The sequence below is a fragment of the Colobus angolensis genome, unplaced genomic scaffold, assembly GCF_000951035.1.
Source record: "Colobus angolensis palliatus isolate OR3802 unplaced genomic scaffold, Cang.pa_1.0 Scaffold152, whole genome shotgun sequence".
Taxonomy (NCBI): domain Eukaryota; kingdom Metazoa; phylum Chordata; class Mammalia; order Primates; family Cercopithecidae; genus Colobus; species Colobus angolensis.
The window spans coordinates 4,694,062-4,716,143 of NW_012114622.1; the positions used below are offsets into that span (position 1 = coordinate 4,694,062).

The window sequence follows — 22,082 nt, forward strand, 5'->3', positions numbered from 1 at the left end:
AAACAGCATGAAAGCAGATATCTATTGGCTCATAATAGCGGCATTTATTCAAAAGTTAAGCATAATCATGAATGCGATTTGATATTAATTTTGCTGATACTTACATAAAAAAACTGTAAATTTCATTTTATATTTAAAACATTTAACAAACTGAATCTTTTACTTTCAATCTTTTATTGTTTTTAGGATTACTAAAGATGACTTAGGGCAAGAGTGTCCTTAACTGCAGATATTAGACACTGATGATTACTTTTTTAAAGCATTTCATTAAAATGAACACAACAACTTTTTTTTAAAAAAATTAGGTTGATATTTCTATTAAAACTTTTCATTATGAGTAGGGAGTAAATTGTTTGCTGTTATGTCAGGATAAGAAGTCAATGACATAAACCAAAAGTGTCAGTTCAACAGTCTAGAATGGTGCTAAATCATTTATGGTATTTCATGATAAAGGATCATGCATCTAAATACATAAACAGTTACCTCAAACCTGCTCCATTTACAAAGCTAGATAAAGGTCTTCCACTACTGCTGCTAACCCATGTGTTATAAAAAATAAATGTGGCCCATTCTGTATTTCTCTATAAATAGTCCTTATAGAAACAAATGCTATTTTCATACAAAACATGAAATTGTTATTTTTTTTATTTTTTTTATTTTTTTGAGACAGAGTCTGGCTCTGTCGCCCAGGCTGGAGTACAGTGGCCGGATCTCAGCTCCTGCAAGCTCTGCCTTCCGGGTTTACGCCATTCTCCTGCCTCAGCCTCCCAAGTAGCTGGGACTACAGGTGCCCGCCACCTCGCCCGGCTAGTTTTTTGTATTTTTTAGTAGAGACGGGGTTTCACCGTGTTAGCCAGGATGGTCTCAATCTCCTGACCTAGTGATCCGCCCGTCTCGGCCTCCCAAAGTGCTGGGATTACAAGCTTGAGCCACCGCGCCTGGCCAATTGTTGTGTTTTTTAATGAAATTCTTATTTTCAAACAAAAATGATGTTAAACTCCCAAAATAATATTTGCTCAACAGACTGACATTAATAGAGAATAAGAGCCTAATACAGAACCCTCTGAATTGGAATATTTAATAATGCTTTAGCAACGGACTTGCCATACCATATTTCCTTATTGAGGATTGGAGTGAAAATGAATAACAACCATGTTTTTACATTTTGTTTTGTTAGTGTTGTTGTTTTAAGTAAGCTTTCTCAATTGTATGCCTGGAAAATCATGTTTGAGTGAACATAAATCTTTAATCCAAACCCTACCTGAAGACTTACTCCTATATTTGGCATCAAATAGAGGAAGGGAGGTTCAAAAATATGATCTCTTGAATCTAGATGTGCATACATACTAGAATAATAGTATTAAACCTGTAGACACTTCATCCAATGATATGAGACACAGCTCAGTATATCAGAGATTCTGTTTTGGTAGAGAGAAAAGGCCCAGCAATCTTTTGGTGATTCTGATGATCACCCTACATAAGGAGCTGGGAAATGTTTCTGTAAAGGGCCAGATCGTAAATATTTTAGGTTTTGTGGGGGCAGAGGGAGAATGCAATCTCTGTAGCAATTACTTGACTCTGCCATTGTAGCATGAAATAGACTACACACACACATACACACACACACACACACACACACATATATGAGCATGGCTATGCTTCAACAAAACTTTAAAAAACAACAATAACAACACGTAGCAGGCTGAATTTGGCCAACAAGCAGTGGTTTGCCAATCCCTGCCCTAGAATGAGAATCAGTGATAAAGAGTTTTTGAAAAATCTTTTCTTATTTATTTATTTGTTTTTTATTTTTATACTTTAAGTTCTAGGGTACATGTGCACAACGTGCAGGTTTGTTACATATGTATACATGCGCCATGTTGGTGTGCTGCACCCATTAACTCGTCATTTACATTAAGTATATCTCCTAATGCTATCCCTCCCCCCTACACCGTCCCCACAATAGGACCCAGTGTGTGATGTTCCCCTTCCTGTGTTCAAGTGATCTCATTGTTCAATTCCCACCTATGAGTGAGAACATGCGGTGTTTGGTTTTCTGTTCTTGTGACAGTTTGCTGAGAATGATGGTTTCCAGCTGCATCCATGTCCCTACAAAGGACACGAACTCTTATGGCTGCATAGTATTTCTTATGGCTGCATAGTATTCCATGGTGTGTATGTGCCACATTTTCTTAATCCAGTCTGTCACTGATGGACATGTGGGTTGATTCCAAGTCTTTGCTATTGTGAATAGTGCCGCAATAAACCTCATTATGTGAAACTATTCCCAAGGAATATATTTGTACTGTGGTTAAATGATACAAAAAAGCACTTAATGCTAAGAAAACTTAAATATCAAGCTCAACTTCCACACATGTAAGCCTAAGTGTGAACCATGGCACAACATATTGGTTTAAAGCATCTGTTTATTTTATCAGGGGAGTTCTCATCTCGAGAGGAAATGGGTGTAGAAGAGAGGGACCAGGCTGGAGAATATTTACCAAGTTCATCTATTCTTTACAAAATTGATTTCCCAATGCAAAAACTTTGGAGCAGATCTTTGTTAAAGGGAAGCAAAACAAAACAAAAACAGAACCATGAAACTCTTTGGTGCCACAGCAGGTGAGGCCCATGCTAATGCGTTTTCAGGGCCATGACATTTAGAACTGCTGCCAAGGAACTTTTTATTTAAAAGGTGGGAATTCTTTGCCTTTGAAAGCACCATAGTTGGAAAAAAATCACCTCCACTCTAATATTCAACTTCTAAAGAAGCATTAAACTAATCTACATAAAAGGGGGAAAACAGACCGATGCTACTGACAACCATCACAGCATAATCCCAAAAGGGAAGTGCAGTAAGATATTAAGAAATAAATGGTCACCAAATTATAAGGATACACAGATGGGGCCTTTTCTGGAAATAGACAAGGCATTCTAAAACACACATTTTAATGAAATCATTTAGAGGAAATTACCGAAAGTAAAAAGTCAAATTAAGAAAGGGCATTTTCAGCCTGAGGTATTAATAATATGCAGTGCTAACAGCATCTTTCCCTTAAACCCCACGACATGGTAACAATGGTAGGATTCTTCTCTCCTGTCACCTTTGATGAGAATATCCTGTTTCTTCATTAAAATAAAACTATATGCTTTTGATTCACTGTTCTTATCTAAAATATATGAAATAACTTTTTGTCAATGGGTTTGATATTTCTGAGATCGATTTTTCATGTGTGAAGAAGGGTAGAGATTTCAAAAATTAAAAATTGGAAACAGAAAGGTTGATAAAATTTGCATATAACTGAAAAATCAAATCCCCACCATATAGGGGAGGAGGAAATCAAGTCACTTGGTTCTAAGTACATCTTGTCCCTTTTAAATATAAGAAGGCATCCTCAAATATTCATTGTGCACACTAAAATCTAAGAAGCTAAACAGGAAGGTTTCATTCATCATTTTTGTCAGGCCTTGCTGCTAAGATTTTTAAAACTTGTAACAAACATTAGCCATACATACTTAGGTTGAAGTTGGGTTCATTCAATACCAGTGGGAACCATAATAGAACAATCAAGAAACTAGTCAAGAACAGTATCTGAAATGAAATAAACAAGAAACATAATGGCTCTGGCAAAGAAAACTGAACAAAATTGTTTCAGGAAAATGGTCTGGTTAGACAAACAGAAGATAAAAAGGAATAAATTCACATCAAGCAGTTAGTTTAGAAACTAAAGGAAAAAAATCCGCAAAGGTGTACCTGAAGTAACAGATTCCAATGAAATAATATCCATTGATTGTTACCTTCCAAACTATATCAGTTTACTTAAAACTATTAATACTAAGGTTTCAGGCATTGTGCCCTCTCCAAAGCCCTAAGGGGTCACAGTTTAGTAATATATAGTTCTTTTTAAAACATGTAGCCTCTTGTGACCATAATTAAAAGTGCTCTTAATTTTGAGGAATTCTTCAAATGTTTGCTGGCTCAGGAAGCTCTCTTATGGACATCCTAGAGGGGAAAACAGGCTCAAGACCTCCTGCTGGAGAAATACAGTCAGAACAGCAGTGATCCCATCCTACGTGCATCACTAACCAATGATGGATTTTCTTTTTAACTCTCCCCAAAATATTTTAGAGTGTGCTTAGAAAAATCATACAGATTGTGTAAAAATTTTAACAACATGTTAAGATCTTTAAAAATCTATTTTATAGGAGAAAATACTACAGTAACTCTAGAGTTCGATTATTAATATCTTTAGACAAGGTACAGTAATTTAACCAGCTAGTGTGTTCTGTCTACCTAATTCATATTGACATTCCAGATAGGTACTAGCCAAAGGGGGAAAAGCCTTTTAGTCCAACCAAACTCTCATTGCTCTGAACTATAGTTCTGCATGTCGTTTTCTCTGTATTAAGAATAGCTAATGATTTAAATGTGAAGTATATTATATGTGTTATATAAAATGTGCTTAATGAATCAACATGACCCAACAAGAAAACTGAACCTATTAATATAAAAAGTCCAAAGTTTTCATGAGATCAATAGATTAATTGATCTATTAATAAATATTTGATCCATATTTTACATGCAGATCAATATAGGTAATACTGTTTCAGCAGAAACAACACGATAATCAGCCTTCATATATATTGACAAGTTTCCCAATGGTCTGTTCATATACAAAAGACTGGGACAAATTACTTATTTATATATACAAAACATCGTTATAAAGGCCAGCTGCAGGTATTTTTTTGGAAAGTGCATTTTAATAAGGTCCTATTCAGTTACAGAACAAATGGAGAAGAAGTAGTTTGCACTACAGAGTTTAGCGCAAGAGCTTTCTCTTTTTCTAACCACGAAATCAATCATTTGTCCAGACTGTGGGAGTCAGAGTTAGTTACTGAAAAGAGCTCCGTATATAAACAAGTCAATAACTCATTGTGTGTTATTGTCGAGCTGAAGAAGTCAGCTTTCAAAGAGCTGCCCCAGCTTCTCTCAGAATGAATGTCACTGTATTCAGGGACTAGGAGAGAGTCCTTTGTTTCTAGCCATTGCTGGCTGCCATTTATGTATGGGAACGGAAGGTGGCTGCTGGGAGAGTGGGGGAAGCCACTATTTGGTATATGGATGTCCAGAAAACTCTGAATTCGGTCAACCTAGTTAATGTGTATCTGGAAATGCATTACTGGAATTAAGAGTGGCCACACAAAAAATATCTGGTAAAAGAATTAAGCAATAAATGAGTCTGTACCCTTTCAAATTGGATAAGACTGATATTTTTGGTTTCCCACCTGTCCACAAAAATGAATCCAAAATCCAGGCATTGGTTTGAAAAGTTCAGATGCATAAAATCAAACTGGTGGAAAGGTCAACATATCAAATAAATGCTATCTGTTCTGCCATAAATAGTAAGGTTGATTCTTAGGACTATCAAATGGAGTTTTCAAAGTGTGTGTGTGTGTGTGTGTGTGTATACACATATGCACTCATATGCTTCTTTTATCTCTATTACACATATAAGTTAATAGAGAAGGTATTATATTTTAGGATAATAGAATTTCTTTAAAGAATGACTTCATGTGCTCAACATTTGTGATAAATTAAGGATACATTCCAACTATCTTTGACTTAAAATTAATTTAAATGTTTTTAAAATTTCTAAAATTAATAAGATATTATAATCTTATTTATTTGATCTTAATAATTGTTAAATACCTATAATTAATTTCGAATCAGACTAGGGACTATGAAGAAGCACAAGACCATGCTTCAAGGTTTATAACTAAACTGGGCAAGTTAAAAAATGGTCTTTTATTGTCTTTTAGCCTCTAAAACTTTCACAAAAGCTTAGCTTTTGATTAAAATTGTAGTTGTGGGCAAGGAGGGAGTTGGGAACCTGAGCTGAACCAAACTGATCGCACTTTCCCTCATAATTTAGAAAATCATAGCATTAAATAATATGACATGTTTCCACATGCAACAAACTGTACTAGACATTTTTCCAGATACAAATAGGTTAAGGAGACAAATATGGTTAAGGAGACAATTAAAAAATAATAGGAAGTGAGAAACAATATATGACACAAGGCACATCATAACAGCCAAATGGACACAAAAACAATACAGTCTATAAGTAAGAAGGACAGAAATATGATTTAGGGATGGAGTGGCTGGAGATGGAGAAGTATAAGTAATAGGTAGTATCTGGCTAGAAAAGGATGAGAAGTGGTAATATGGGGCATTATTAGTAAGTAATATATTTATTATTTTTAATTAATAATTAATTACATGATGAAACTAGTTCTAAGTAAAATGAGTGAAGTGGCTGGACATGACTTTGGGAGAGGGAGGGGAGAAGACAAGCTGAACCTTGAGGAAGAAGCACAGAGAAAGGGCATGGCTGATCCAATCAGCTAAAGTAGTAGAAGGTATATTCATATTGGAAAGCAAAGTACTAGATGGTTAGTGTGAACCCATACTTAATCTATTTCTGAACTTAAATATAAGTGGAGAATATGTGCCAAGAGCCCAGTCTTACAATGCAGGCAGAACTGAAGATTCAGTTCTCAGCTCTGCATTGGCTCAATTACATTCCCTCAAGCTATACATGCTTAACTCAGTGGCAATCTTAGAGATGCCTTAACTAAGTCCTGACCTAGCCCCTACTTTTTATAATGTAATCTCACTTAAGTCCCTCTATAAAGAAATTCAAGAGTGCCACTTCTCATCTTGGAGAAAAGATAGAAACCTTTCATTTATAACTGGCTATGAATTCTATCTCTGCCATAAATTAGCTCTAAGGCATTGAGCATTAGTGATGGTTAATGCAGCCCAAGCTTCCAAAGTCAGGGATTCCTCTCCCATCCTTGCTAATTCTTTGAAAGACACTACTTTGACCACAGCCTGTAGCTTCTTAAGAGCAGTTTAAGAGAGAAGGTATAAAAGAAACCATCATAATATTTGATAATCAGCAAACCAAAACACAACTATTTTAAAACAGTATTATTTTAAAAGGGTTATAATTTGTCTAAAAGGACAAAAAAGGGAATTCTTCAAAACTTACTAAGCGCTTAAAGAAACTTTTTATTTATTTTATTTTATTTTATTTTATTTTATTTTATTTTTTGAGACAAGGTCTTTCTTGCTCTGTCGTCCAGGCTAGAGTGCAGTGGTACAATCTTGGCTCACTGCAACCTCCGCCTCCCAGGCTCAAGCGATTATCCCATGCCCACTAGTTTTTTGTATTTTTGGTAGAGATGGGGTTTTGCCATGTTGCCCAGGCTGGTCTCAAACTCCTGAGCTCAAGTGATCCGCCCACCTCCGTCTCCCAGACTCTTGGGATTACAAGTGTGAGTCACGGTGCCCAGCCTTAAATGGATTTTAAGATCTTTTTCCTTTCCTGTTTTCTGTTTTGTTTTAAGTAATAATAAATTCTAGCTCTCACACATTCTGTGGAGAAAATGGTTCTAAATTAGTCCTGACTCAGTAGCCAGAGTATAAACTTTTTGCTTAGATATTCTGCCATGATCAGAATATCTTCCACTGCCACTCTGAGTTTTGGAGGAACTGTGCTCCACAAACAAAGGGGTGGGCCCCTGACCCTGGCCAGGCCAATCAGCCTCTCTCTTAAGAGACAGTCATGAAGGGAGCCACTTAGAGGCATGAAGAATTAGAGAAAATCTGTCCCATTAGCAGCACTGTAAAGAGATTGTCCTTTAGTTCGAGATGTCCAGAGTGATACCCACTCTCTACAGACCCTTTCCTTGGCCTTCCCTTGAATTCCATGGGCTACCACCTGCATCCTATTAAATTCTGGTTTTGCCTAAGTTAGCCTGGATCAGCTCCCACTGATTGCAACCCATCAGCCCTAATAGATATGTCACATATGTCCTCACAGTAAATGTCCCACGAGTTTAGAATATCTGAGCGAGTCTCTATTCCTTGGAACCTAAGGTATCCAACTCAAATATCTTAATCATGTCGCAAGTTTAAAGAAGTCCTTCATATATTGTAATGGATAATATAACCAGGGTAATCATTTTTCAAATTATCAACGTGCTTTTCTTTCAGGCCTTTGCAAGTACAAAGCTGTTAAAATTAGTCCCCAGGCATCCCTAGAACTTGTCACAATAATATTGTTGCTAGGTGTACAATGGAATTGTGCAACAAGACAATATGCTTGCAAAAAAGGCTGTTTCCTTGAGAGAGAATTTGCCTCTCAAGAAAAACCTTTACTCCTCCCAATTAACATATATACACAGCTAAATTTAGAAGGCTCGGCCCACAAATCTCCCCCTTTAAAGTTAAGAGTAAGGACTCTGTCTGTTGTTGAACCTTCGCTGGAGTGAGGAATAAGAAAGATACAACATAGAAATAAAATAAAATCTCTGCCCCTTCTGAACTAGAGAAAATATAGGAAGAAGTCTAAGAAAATGGAAAAGAAAACTCAAATAGCCAGATGAGTGAGTCCTAAATGTTCCTTCTACAGGGTGTAGCTTAGGGAGGAAGACAAGTAACAGGTAAATGAAAACAAATCCTTAGGCAGAAGGGGCTTCTGCCTTGCTCCCCTTAATATTAAGACAAAGGAAGAAGCTATTCTGTAGCTTCTTCTGTAGCAACCCAGGATACAGCCACCTCGACACAATGACATATCAAAGGCAGGCGGAAGGAGGCCTGAGATTGAGGTTTTCTGAACCACGCTTGGTTTTCATGTATCCTAGGACGTGGAAGTAACTGAGAGTTAAGGTGGGAAGTTTGTCACAGGATATTGGCATAGTCAAGGAAAGAGGGCTCTCTAGTGATGATAGTGTCACAGACCAGTTAAGCCAAGGTCAAGTGGGTGTTTCAGCCAGAGGTTAGAAGGAGTTTCTGATAACCAAGGAAGTCAACTTTAGGTTGGATCATCTAGGAAGAACCACCATAAAAAAGGCCTGAGCCAAAAGAATGGACCACAAGTTCACACACTGCAGGCCAGTGGGGCATCCAACAGCCAAGTGAACATGGGCCACCCTTCCATCGACCAGCAGCTGCCGTGCCAATGTATACACTCCAAAAGGCAGCACAACATCAGAGGCCTCTTCCCCCAATGCCTTGAGGATATGAAAGTCACACAACCCCTTCTTCCATATTGCAGCTTAAGGAAACCAACAGGGAAAAGGAGAGGCTTTCTGAGAGAAATCATGACCTAAAATAATGATTTAAATGACTAGGGCCAGGCATGGTGGCTCATACCTATATTCCCAGCACTTTGGGATGCCAAGATGGGCAGATCACCTGGTCAGGAGTTCAAGACCAGCCTGGCCAACATGGTGAAACTCCATCTCTACCAAAAATACAAAAAAAAAAAAAAAAAAAAATTAGCCAGGCATGGTGGTGGAAGCAGGTAATCCCAGCTACTCAGGAGGCTGAGGTAAAACAATCCTTGAACCTGGGAGGTGGAGGTTGCAGTGAGTCAATATCATGCCACTGCACTCTAGCCTGGGGAACACAGCGAGACTCCTTCTCAAAAAAAAAAAAAAAACTGGATTAAACTAAGCTTTAAACTGATTTAGACATTCAGTTATTTTGCCCCCACTATCCAGTGGGTGAGAGCTCAGGAAGAAAGTAATATTAGTGTCAGAATATAACTCAGTCATTTAGTTATTTTGCTACAAATTATATACATGCATGTGATGTAATATATTGATAGACTAAGCCAAGGAACAAAGACAAAACAGGATTTGTAAGACAAAGGAGAGGAATAAAATGCAGCCACACTGCACATCTTTAGGGTGATAAGCTGGTACTTACCAAATTGAGAAGGACAATTAAGTGTATCAAATAAAACATCATAAGTTGTTTATGAATGCTCCAAAACATCTTGAGAGTTCAGCTGAGAATCACGTGTGCCAGGCTGTCTCTCTATTCTTTCTGCTCAAGCTGCCACTTCAGTGAGGCCAGTCCTGTCTACTTTTCCTCATTCAAATTTTCTCATTACTCTACCCAAAGAGAAGAACCACATTTTCTCTGTGCATTTCTCACCTACTAAAGTAATTATCTGAATCAAAGAACTTGAGAACTGCATTCAGAATTCTGGGATCCAGAAAAAATAAGCCAGATAGGCCACCACCCTTATAGAGCAGAGTGAGAATGTGGCTTGAGCTGGGCATGATGTACCTTTCAGCTCCAGTATGGCTACTTCCAGTAATTAGCTAGTAAAGACCTCTTCAGATTGGTTTCCTCAACATGCTCATTCCTATCTTCGAGTATTTCTCCTGCCTCTCTGCCCATCTGGTATAGACTCCATCATCCAGACAAACTCCATCAATCCTTTGTGGTCCAACATTGGTCCAACTTCATCCATGAAGCTCAATCTGCCTCTGTCCTGTCACCATATGCATACAGATATATGGTTTATGTACTTCATTACTTTTCTAAAATCCCAAAACAATCTGAATTTCCACAATACATCGAGCATCCAGGGCTCAGATAGGGATTGTGGCCCAAATTTCAAATCAACTAGGAAAGAGTGAATTATGAAACAGGTACTATTGAACAGGACAATTGACTCTCACTTTAGAAAAACATGTTAGAGGCATTTTTTTTTTACTTGACACATTTTTGGTAACTTAAAGATTTAAATATAATAATAAAAGTTATAGAAGATAATATAGTTGGAGTCATAAAGTCTAAAAGGAAGCGGGTCTTTCTAAGTCTAATATGGATAGAATTAATGAAATGAAAGTCTGGAACTATACCTCAAAAAGGAACTTTAATAAGATCAAAAGCAACAACATACTCAGAAAATATTTGCGATGTGACAATAAGTTAATATGCTCAATATGTGAAGTGCACTTTCAGACAGATTTTTAAAATCTTTCATAAAAAGATAAAAGCCAAGGAAAGTAAGGGCAAAGAAAGTAAACACATAACATAAAAGAAAAAATACATACAGCAAAAGAAAATACACACAAAAAAGTTCAATACTACTACTAATAGAATAATTAAAACTAAAACAATGAGATGAAGTGTTTTAAATTACCAAACGGTCAAAAAAATTGGTGGATGATAAAGATTAGTGAATTTAAGGACTGGTGTTTTTATTTATTGCTAGTGAAAACATAAATGCTACAATTATGTAGAGGAAAATTTGCCAAAGAATATTAAACCTTAAAAATGTGTACAATCTTTGACTGGGTGCAGTGGTTCATGCCTGCAATCCCAGCACTTTGGGAGGCCAAGGCTGGTGGATCGCCTGCTCAGGAGTTTGATACCAGCTTGAGTAACATGGTGAAACCCCATCTCTACAAAAAATAGAAAAAAAAAAAAAATTAGCCAGGCATGGTGGCACATGCCTGTAGCTCCAGCTACTAGGGTGGCTGAGGCAGGAGAATCGCTTTAACCTGGGAGGCAGAGGTTGCAGTGAGCAGAGATAGTGCCTCTGCACTCCAGCCTGGTGACAGAGCAAGACTCCATCTCAAAAAAAAAAAAAAAATGTTTACAGTCTATGATCCAGAAATTCCACTTCTTTTTTTATTTCAATAGTTTCCGAGGTACAGGTGGTTTTCGGTTACATTGATAAGTTCTTTAGTGGGGATTTCTGAGATTTTGGTGCACCTGTCACCCAAGCAGTATACACAGTGCCCAATATGTACTATTTTATCCCTCACCCCCTCCCAATTTCCCCTCAAGTCCCCAAAGTCCATTATATTACTCTTATGCCTTTGCATCCTCAAAGCTTAGCTCCCAGTTATAAATGAGAACATGCGATATTTGGTTTTCCATTCCTGAGTTACCTTACTTAGAATAATGGCCTCCAGCTTTGTTCAAGTTGCTGCGAAAGACATTATTTTATTCCTTTTTATGACTGAGTAGTATTTTATGGTGTATATATACCACGTTTTCTTAATCCACTCATTGGTTGATGGGCATTTGCAAATTGTGCTGTTATAAACATGCATATGTGCATGTGTCTTTTTCTTACAATGACTTCTTTTCCTTTGGGTAAGTACCTATTAGTAGTGAGAGGTGAAGCCATCTGGACTCTCTGGGTCGAGGGGGGACTTGGAGAACGTTTGTCTAGCTAGAGGATTGTAAAAGCACCAATCAGTGCTCTGTGTCTAGCTAAAGGATTGTAAACACACCAATCAGCACTCTGTAAAAATGCACCAAATCAGCACCCTGTGTCTAGCTAAAGGACTGTAAACACACCAATCAGCACTCTGTAAAATGGACCAATCAGCACTATGTAAAATGGACCAATCAGCGCTCTGTAAAATAGACCAATCAGCAGGATGTGGGCAGGGCCAAATAAGGGAATAAAATCTGGCCGCCCCAGCCAGCAGTGGCAACACGCTGGGGTTCCCTTCCATGCTCTGGAAGTTTTGTTCTTTCGCTCTTCACAGTAAATCTTGGTGCTGCTCACTCTTTGGGTCCGCTCTACCTTTATGAGCTGTAACACTCACCACGAGGGTCTGCAGCTTCATTCCTGAAGTCAGCGAGACCACAAACCCACCAGGAGGAACAAACAACTCCAGACATGCCACCTTTAAGAGCTGTAACACTCACTGCAAAGATCTGCAGCTTCACTCCTGAAGTCAGCGAGACCGTAAACCCACCAGAAGGAAGAAATTCCGGACACATCTGAACATCTGAAGGAACAAACTCCGGACACACCATCTTTAAGAAATGTAACACTCACCGCAAGGGTCCGCGGCTTCATTCTTGAAGTCAGCAAGACCAAGACCCCACTGGAAGGAATAAATTCCAGACACAGTAGGATTGCTGGATCAAATGGTTGTTCTACTTTTAGTTCTTTAAGGAATCTCCGTACCGTTTTCCATGGGGGGTGTACTAATTTACCTTCCCATCAGCAATTTAAAAGTGTTGCCTTTTCACCACATCCATACTAACAGCTATCGTTTGTTGACTTTTTAATTATGGCCATTCTTTCAGGAGTAATGTGGCATCTCTCATTGTAGTTTTAATTTGCCAGAAATTCCACTTCTAAAAATTTGTCACAGGAAATAATTACGGATATGCACCCAAAGATTGACTAAGAGGATGACAAAACATTGCTTGCAATAGTAAAAGGATTGCATACTATGTAAATGTTCAAAAATAAGGGGATTAGTAAAATAAACCTGTAGGGTAGAATGTCATCATCTATTTAAAATAATGCCATGAAATATTTAACAATGGGAAAAAATCAGTATATTAAATGAAAAACCAAGTCTCAGAAAGTAAATAAAACTTTAAATATGGATCAGTATATATCAAAAAGGCACATGCCAAAATATTGAGAATAGCTACTCAGAATAGTGAGGCCATGATGAGTAGTATAATCCTCTTTCTTTTTAATTTACATCAGCTTTACTCAATTAAATTTTCTACAATATCTATCTTTCTATCTATATAAAGAGAAAGAGATGCATTAATTTTGTAATAAGAAAGCCTCTTTTTAATACTCCTTTCCTTGTCACCCACCAATATGTCTAATTTACTACTGTACTTAGTTCTTATCATCTAATCTATGTACACACTTTCTCCAACATAATTGCTTTTCCCCAATTTCCAATCAATTTTTAAAAGATCAAATATAATTCAAAAGAAAACCTAAAATTTATAAAAATAGACAAAAGGAGATAAACTATTACAACTCTTTGCTTTTAAAATTGCCAACAGTCTACTAAACTTTTGTGAGAATCGAAAAAAAGAAGGTACTGTAAATTAGTGTAGGGCAATGGAAGATTAATAAATTCTTATTTAAGAATTGCATTAAACTATATTTCCTGCTTCTTAAAAGTGAACAGAAACGAGAACAAAGATGAGGAAGAGAAAAGGGTGGAATACTCACTGCCTACTCTGTCACACTATTCTGGGCACTGCAGATACTGTATCTATTCAGCTCTCAAAATAACTTCAGCACGTTTGTGTAAATGATGCTTAAAGAGGTTAAGTAGCATGCTCATGAACACAGGGCAAAGAAAATTGAAAAACTGGGATTCAAATCCAGGCATGTCTAACTTCAACGCTTATGATTTCTAATTCCGTCTTCGATACACCAGAAAATATGATAAAATGAAAAAATAGCAACAAACTGGCAATTTTTAAATTCAAATTGAAGCATAAAATTATGAAAGCCTAGAGTCAAAAATCAGAATTCTATTAACATGATTTTTTATAATATAATGAGAAAATAAATTACATTTGGAGCCTTTAATCTAGGAGAATTCATTTTGGAAGATTATACAAAAAAGAAACTGGATAAAGATCCACTGGCTGTCTGCAATTATTAATGAAACTTACCTAACCTCTACTTCGTCTCTAGGATTATCAAAAACAGCACCCAATGTTGTTATTTTTTCATATCAAAAATATCCATTAATGCATTCTAACACAATACAACAATTAATGAATACTCAGAGGTGCTGTTAACAGTTTTGTATTTAATATTTTAGACATTTTCCTATGCACGTGTATAGAAATACAGGTACATGTAAAGTACGTGAATGTTATGTTTACAGAAATGGTATCACATCGCCATATTAGTTGACAACTTGCTTATTCTGCATAGCAGTGTATTCAAATGTTCCTTAAAATCATCTCAAGCAGACAAATAACTATTTAGTCACCTACAGTCATCAAAAGGTACAAAGGTCAACAGGTACAAAGGTCAAAAAGTACAAAGTTTCCATTAGAAGGAATAAGTTTTAGTGATCTATTGCACAACATAGTGATCCTAGTTAATAATATGTTGTATGTATTTCAAAATTTTAAATGTGCTCACCACCCAACAGTGATAATTATGTGGTAATGGACATGTTAATTCACTTGATGTCATCATTCCATGATGTGTGTGTGTTTTTCATAACATCACATCGTATCTCATAAATATATATTATTATTTGTCAATTAAAAATAAAATTAAATATGAATAATTTTTAATTCAACCTGGTTCAATTTTTTCATTTCATGTCTAATTGAAAGCTCTCCCCTCATCACAGTGCAAATTAGACTTGTGACACAAGAAGTTTGGAATAGGGATAGAAGCACATTGTCTTTTTATTTCCATAATCCTCAACTCTGTCGCTAATGAAGACACATCATTTTTGCCTCCGTTCCATTGGAGAGAACTTAGTCACATGGCCATTTCCAACTGCAAGTTAGGCTGGGAGATAGAGTATAGTTGTATTTCAAAAAAAGAAAGGAATGATTCTAATGGAAAGCTAAATGTCTCCACCACAGTGTTGCGCTATACAGGGTAAACATGTGATCTACTGTTTAAACCAGGAGTTGCTTGAGAGTGAAATAATTAGGCAGAGATAACAAGTAAATCCTAGGAGTGTTTTGGGAAAATTCTCTCCCCCTATTTCTCTGCTTACTAAAGTCCTCTCTAATCTCCTTGGGTCGCCTTTCCTGAGGCAGTTTGTCATCTCCTTTGTGTCACCAAAACAGTGTATTCACAGCTGGAGCACATCAGCTCACACATTTGTTGAAATTATTTACTGTCTTTCTACTTTCTACTGTTTTGTGGTGTGCCTACACCTACACTCTGCACCTGTGGCCATCCAAGAGGTTACTGACTCTTCCCATTTCATTTGGTCCTAGTCGAGAGACAACAATCATGGCAAACTATGCCATGATGGGGTGGGCTAATTGGCTCAGTCCTGACCAACCACAGAACAGCATAATTAGTTCAGGAATGAGCAAAATTGGAACACTCAGGAATCTTTTCATGGGCTTTAATGTGTGGGAAGTGAGAGAAAAATGGTTTCTTTCACCATCCAGTGAGCCAGCTGCTATTTATCTCTACATAGTGTTGCCATAAGGGAATACAGACTCTAAAGTTTGGATATATTCTCAATACTGGGTCAAAAAATTTTTAACCTTGAGCAGACTACACCATACATATATCTATATTTTGGATTTAGCTGGTTTTTGAGTTCTAATGTAAGACAAAAATCTGACAATCTCACTGTCCACTCCAAACCCCTCAGTGACTCCCTACTGCCTACAAGTTAAAAACCCAAGGTCTTTATCATGGCATTACTATCTGGCTTCTCCCTCCTCATCTGCTTCTTCTCCCATCCCCTTCCTTACAACTTTGACTTGCCCTTAGGCTATGTCATAGTTATTCTTATGTTATACAACTATCTCATGTCATCAATACCCCTACATCCCGAAATTATGAGAGACTCTCAAAATCTACTCTTCAAACCCCCATCGCATTATCAAGTTCCTTCCCCACTCTGGGAATTCCTACCATAGTTACTTGTTATAACCATAAATTCTGTTGTGGGTTGTGGAGAATATAAGGATAAAAAGTAGATTACTGGCCGGTCGCGTGGCTCACGCCTGTAATCCCAGCATTTTGGGAGGCCGAGGTGAGCGGATCACTTGAGGTCAGGAGTTCCAGACTAGCCTGGCCAACTGGTGAAACCCCATCTCTACTAAAAATACAAAAATTAGCTGGGCATGGTGGTGGGTGCCTCTAATCCCAGCTACTGGGAAGGCTGAGGCACAATACTCACTTGAACCCAGGATGCAGAGGTTGCAGTGTGCTGAGATTGTGCCACTGCACTCCAGCCTGGGCAATAGAGCCAGACTCAGTCTTAAAAACACACACACACAGACACACACACACACACACACACAAACACACAAGCAGATTACCATAACTCTATGCTGTATCATTCACACAGTGTCATGAGCGTACACACACACACACACACACTTGTGCCAATGTTCAAACTGTTGCTCTGCCTTTAATAATATGGTTTGACTCTGTGTCCACACCCAAATCCCATGTTAAATTGTAACCACCAGTGTTGGGAGAGGGACCTGGTAGGAGGTGATTAGATCATGGGGGCAGATTTTCCCCTTGCTATTCTAATGATAGCGAGTGAGTTCTCACAAGATCTAGTTGTTCAACAGTGTGTAGCACTTCCCCTCACACTCTCTCTCCTGATCCGCCATGTGAAGAAGGTGCCTGCTTCCCCTTCACCTTCCTCCATGATGGTAAGTTTCCTGAGGCCTCCCTGGCCATGCTTCTTCTACAGCCTGTGGAACTGTGAGTCAATTAAACCTCTTTTCTTCATAAATTACCCAGTCTTAGGTAGTTCTTCATAGCAGTATGAGAACAGACTAATAAAAATGCTGTCCCTCAACTAACACTCACACATACACTCAGACTCTGCTCTGGTTTACCTCCAGGAAGCCTGCTCTGACTTCTCAGTCCTAGGCCCAGGAGCCCATTTTGATTCCCTCTACTGTGCTCCTATATTAATTATGCAGGGTGCTATCACAGCACTTACCACTGTGGTAAGTGGTGTCTCTTACGTGTTGCTCTCTTCCACCAGACTGAGCTCCTCTAAAGTAAGCTCTTAGTATGTATTTATCTCTACATCTCTCATGCCTAGCATAGAATAGATATTTAACAAATACCAGTTAACCTGAACAGAGCTGTAGTGAAAATTATGGCTGGGATATATAGAATTATTAAAAGAAATTCTGGAAAGCCCTGAAGTCTGGTGCAATACATAAATATAAATAAAGGAGGAAAAAGAGTCCATTGTCTGAAGCCATCTTCATCATGCAAACCTGGCCTTTTACAATGTATAAGGTTAGAAAAGGCTGTAAAAGGGAACCCTGGCACTGGATTTCATTACTGGCTCCATTCTCTCTGGAGCCCAACGGTCCATTCCTGCTGTGAAAGGCTAAAGTGGATGCATTACTATGCCCTACTATGTGGTTCTTCTTCCCAGGTGTTCAGCCTCATGCTCTGAGGGGGCAGGTACCCTACAACTGCCAGTTACCACTCTGACCAGAAGCATTTTTAGGCAAAGAGACATTTATTGGATAAACTTTTAACTAATATATAACCTCAGAAGATTTATTTTTACTTAGTTCTGACTTTCAGAACCTCATTTGGATTCTAAATTTTTACTGTCCTGCATTTCTAATCCTGTTCCTTTTTCAAAAAGAGCTAAAACCTTTGTTGTTCAGAATGGTTTGAATTTGGATACTAAGGAGGACTAATTTACTTAGTCTGAAATGGATTCCATTTTGCTTTCCAAAAAGTTTGACCTCTCAACTTTATCTGGAACCTAGATCCTTTGATATTTTCATGTTCAATATTTGAATTCATCATCATCATCCATTATTAGAGGAGAGATAATTTCTTGAGGACTTATGTGCCAGGCACTGTGCTAGTGCTGGCACTGTCTCACTTATCTTTAAGAAAGTCCTGTAGTGGGGAAGAGTCAAGTATGTTTGAGCTATCTGTCCCAAAACATGACCCATTTCTCAAGACACAAACTTTGAAATCTCCACAGAAAAAAATAATCTCCTTCCTTTGAATTCTTTTTGTGTCACATGTACAGAATTTTGCATCATCAACATCATTCAAAAAACATTTATTGAATACTCATTATGTGTCAAGGTTAGGAAACAGTGGTTAACAAGCCAGACATTTCCCTCATGGAGCTTAACATCTTAGAAAGAAGGCAGACATAGGACAAGTAGGAGTAAGTATGACAAGCATAAAAAGAAGTGTGGAATTTAGAGGGAAACTACCCTAGGCTGGAGACCAGACCAGTAAATGCTCTCCTGAGCTAGCAGGTTATGAAGCCAAAGGTGGGCAAGAGGTGACCAAGTCCAGGTGGACAGGGGAAGAGCATTCTAGACAGAGGGGACATTAGAGTCACCTCGTCCACAATATATCTCATACAGTATCTTCATCTTCAATATAACCCTAAACAAATCATTATTGTCATTTTGCAGATGAGAAAAACTAAGACTCAGAGGTTAGACCAATTAATAAGATTAGAACTCTTGCCGACTGGAATCTAAAACATTTCCAGTATGCTTAGCTCCTCCTCAAACTTGCCTTGCCCAGCCCATTTGTATCAGCAGTTGGCAAACTGTTTCTGTAAAGAAACAGATAGTAAATACTTTTTAGGCCTTGCACACCAAGAGGCAAAAACAAGGATAAAATATATGAACTTAAATAACAAGAGGAAAAAGAATTTCATGATGTGTTTTACAAAATTCAAAATAAAATTGAGTACAATATTTTGAAATACAAGTCTACTAACGAGAAGAATGTAATTTTTTTTAGGAGAATAACATTTCACTTAATTAGAGTTCAAAGCTAATGTTTCCTATCATCAAATCAATCGTAAATATTCATCTGTGAAAGCCATTCTAACTTTCTGATCATATCAAAGCAGGTGGTCAGTCAGATCTGGCCCCCAGGCTTAGTACCCCTGAATTGGAATATAAACACTGAGATCAGTACTGACCAATAATTTAATGTGAGGCACACATGTAATTTTAAATTATCCAGTAGGAGCTGCAGTAAAAAGAAACATGTAAAATTTATTTTAGTAATATATTTTATTTAGCAAAAGTGTAATCATTTATACATATAATTAATACAAAAAGTATTAACGGACTATCTTGCCATCTATTTTCATACTAAATCTTTGAAGTCCAGTGTGAATTTTACATTTGCAACATGTCTTAATTTGGACTAGACACATGTAAAGTATAGCCCAGGCCTAGAGGACAGGTCTGTGTCAGTCTAGGCATATATAAATGAGAAAGGTAGAAAATATAAAATCTGTGTTCCACCAAAGAATGAAAATTCTGTCTAAAGATGGTAACTGCTACTCAGTTACACAAAATGTTGTGTGAAAGAGTGAACCGACATGTTGCCAGATGTTCAGATTTTATGAGACTTATTCCATACTGCACATAGATGCTCAATAAATATTAAGATTTTCAAGTTAAAACAATAAATGTTTGCAAACAAAATATTTCAAGAATATCCAAGGAATGAAAGTGGATGATAAAAAATAGAAATTATATCCATATGTCCAACCATCTTATAAAAATGTTTACCCACTTAGATTTCTCAGTAGTATTTTAAAGAATAAAATTTTTCAGTTAAAAATGTTTTAGCTGGTCAGGTGGGTGGCTCAATCTCTAATCCTGGCACTTTGGGAGGCCAAGCTGGAGGATCGCTTAAAGCCAGGAGTTTGAGACCAGACTGGGCAACAAAGCAAGATTCCCTCTCCACAAAACATAAAAAATTAAAATTAAAAAACGAGCTGGGCGTGGTAGCACACACCTGTAGTCCTAGCTACTCTCAAGGCTGAAGTGGGAGGATCACTTGAGCCCAGGAGTTCAAGGTTACAGAGCAAGAACAAGACCTTATGTCAAAAAAAAAAAAAAAAACACATATATATATATGCACATACACACACATACATATATACACATATATATACACAAATATATGGATAAATGAATAAACTATATATATATATATGCAATAGAATATTATTTAGGACTAAGGGAAGAAAATTCTGATATATGCTAAACATGGGTAAACCTTGAAGACATTATGCCAAGTGAAATAAGCCAAACACAAAAGGACAAATATTGTGTGATTTGATTTATGAGTTACCTAATCAAATTCATAAAAAACAGGAAGCAGAATGGTGGTTGCCAGGGGTTGAGGACAGGGGCAAATGGAGGTTTAGAGCTTAATGTAGAGAGTTTCAGTTTGGAAAGATGAAAAATGTCTGGAAATGCATGGCAATGATGGTGGTAGAACAATGTGAATATTCTCATGCCACAGAACTGATCGATCAAAAATGATTTAAAATGGTAAAGTTTATATTATGGTATTTTACCACGATAAAAAAGTAGCTGTAACATACGTTAATAAGAAAAACACTTGTTTTTATTTAATAGACAAATAAAATTTGTATGTATTTTTGGTGTGTAATACGATGTTCTGAAATATGTACATATTGCACAATGGCTAAATCAAGCTCATTAACCCATGCATTATCTCATATATTTATTATTTTTGAGATAAGAACACCTAAAATCTATTCTCTTAGCAATTTTCAAATATACAAAACATTGGGTTTTTTTAAAGTTTTAATTTAATTTAATTTAATTAATTAATTTATTTATTTATTTTATTTTTTGAGACGGAGTCTCGCTCTGTCACCCAGGCTTGAGTGCAGTGGCACAATCTCGGCTCACTGCAAGTTCTGCCTCCCGGGTTCACGCCATTCTCCTGCCTCAGCCTCCCAAGTAGCTGGGACTACAGGTATCCGCCACCAGGCCCGACTAATTTTTTGAATTTTTTTCCTTTTTTTTTTTTTTAGTAGATACGGGGTTTCCCCGTATTAGCCAGGATGGTCTCGATCTCCTGACCTCGTGATCTACCCGCCTCGGCCTACCAAAGTGCTGGAGTCACAGGCATGAGGCGCCTGACTAATACATTGTTTTTAACTGTGGTCACCATGTTGTACAATAGGTTTCTTGAGCTTAATCCTCTTAACTGAAATATTGTATTCTTTAACCAACATCTCCTCAATCCTCATTTCCACCACCAGCCACTGGCAACCATCACTCTACTCCTCTCTGCTTCTATACATTTGACTGAAAAATACCAATCTTTAATCTTTCTTGAAGTAGTGCAGTATAACCTTTCAAATTCAGACAAATTGGAGAAGAAAGAACATGAAACACTGAAATGTTTCATTATAAATGTTTTGAAGTGTCTTTTTTCATATTCAAATATGCACACTAACTGCAACAAGATTAGCAATGTCAATTTTTTTCAAACTGTGGTAATATTTCTTAGGAGACACAGAAAAATTGGTAAGTTTGGCTTGTAGTGAGTGTTCTGCTTATATCTAAATAAGCCCTTCCAAAGTGTATAAAAATATTCAAAACAGTTGCTTTCCTGAGCATTATATATATTCTCTCCAAATATCATTCTCACAATCGATAAAAATAATATATCTACCTACTTTGAGGACTATTAAGAAAATGAAATGAGATAACTTTTATTAGACCAGAAAAATCTCATTATAAACCACAAAGCACTGTGCAAATATTTTTATTGTCAAATAATTAATAAAGCAAAAGATCAGCTTTTGTCCTGGTTCCACAGAAAATATCATACATTCCAAAACCAAAAGTCTGAATTGATAGATTACCAAAATAGCTGCTTTCCTCCAGCTAGGTTTATTGGCAAAATATTCTCTATTCCCTTTAATCTGTGTAGGGACAAAAAGCT

At 37.1% G+C, this 22,082-nt stretch overlaps 1 protein-coding gene across 1 annotated transcript in view; it reads right to left on the reverse strand.

Moving 5' to 3' along the window:
• The window catches only part of LOC105507765, a 288,182-nt gene that overhangs the window by 182,956 nt on the left and 83,144 nt on the right, over positions 1-22,082 (reverse strand). The window lies entirely within an intron of this gene.